The sequence below is a fragment of the Ornithorhynchus anatinus genome, unplaced genomic scaffold (assembly GCF_004115215.2).
Source record: "Ornithorhynchus anatinus isolate Pmale09 unplaced genomic scaffold, mOrnAna1.pri.v4 scaffold_658_arrow_ctg1, whole genome shotgun sequence".
In the NCBI taxonomy this organism is placed as follows: domain Eukaryota; kingdom Metazoa; phylum Chordata; class Mammalia; order Monotremata; family Ornithorhynchidae; genus Ornithorhynchus; species Ornithorhynchus anatinus.
Window position 1 is genome coordinate 354,306 of NW_024396905.1, and position 1,393 is coordinate 355,698.

The following is a 1,393-nucleotide window of genomic DNA, read 5'->3' on the forward strand; positions in this document are numbered from 1 at the left end:
GGAACTGGATGCCCAGAACAATGAAAGATTGGACAGAATTCGACCCCTGGACTCCTGCTGTAGAACTGAAGTCCACAAGGCTCTAATCTTCAAAGAGGAATGGGGTGACATGCTAATGCCACCCTGTCCTACTCCTGACACTAGACTTCTCCCTCCCCTCACCCCCCAGAAGCCACCACTGTCAAGGCCACAAACACCCCTTCTCTGGGCCTGAAGATATGCAAGATGAGTCTGCAGACAGGTCTGAGGGCAAAGGGAGGTTTGATCCATCAGGAGAATTAAGGGCCCCGGGTCTTCTCCATTCCACAATCGGGTCAGAAAGAACCAGTTCCCTGCACAGAGTCCCAGTTCCCATTTCCAGTACCAGCCTCTGTGCTGGGGGTGGGAGCCCCCTCCTCTCTCTCTTCTCCTCCTCCGGAGATGAACTTGGAAGCATGGAAATTCAAACACAAACAAATTCATCAACCACAAACATGACCTTTCCTTAGAGGTGGTGGCACAGATCCTGGCTCTGTCACTCCACGAGGATTAGAGTTGGGAAATGCATTGTGGTGGACAAGGAGGGGGTCCCCAGTTTGACAGGAGCTACCACTATCACATGCGGCGGGGGTCCCCAGTTATCGACCGGAGTGTGCAGGGCTCCAGGTCTGCTCATTTGGTCAAGCCAAAGCCAGCTCACTGCACCGAGCCCCAGTTCATGAGTCCAGAACCAGCTTTCCTGCTGACTCTGGCAGCCCCCTCCTCATTACTCTCCCCCAAGCTAACCCCATCTTTCATGCATGCAAGCACACATGCACACACACATTCCTTTGTGTGGGCGTGAATTACAGAGCTCCATCTTTCAATGGTGGGATGCGTTTGGGAATTGATGTGACTACCTAAGTGCAGGGGAATAAACCTCAAGGGTGGAGAGTTGTGATGAGCTGCAACTGCAGACGGAGCAGTAGCCTGTAGGATTCTCCCCTTGGTCATCCAGCCCCAACCTGCAGCGTTCTGGAGGAGAAGATCTGAGGGGCTTTCCTTCTCCTGGGCTTAGAGCCGACTGGGCCCAGAATCAGGGATCTTGTAACTCACCATAAATGCCTCCTCTGAAGATGGGGAAGAGGATCCTCAGTCTCATGCGAGAGAGGCAACACTGGAACCCTCCATCCAGCTAATTAATTAAGCCAGTTTATTTCCCCCTGCACTGCACTTAGCAGGTCATCAGGTATTTCCTGCAGAAACGATCTGGGCATGTCACTCCCCTTCTTAAACAACTCCAGTGGTTGCCTATCAACCTCCGCTCCAAACAAAAACTCCTCACTCTAGGCTTCAAGGCTCTCCATCACCTTGCCCCTTCCTACCTCTCCTCCCTTCTCTCTTTCTACCGCCCACCCCGCACGCTCCGCTCCTC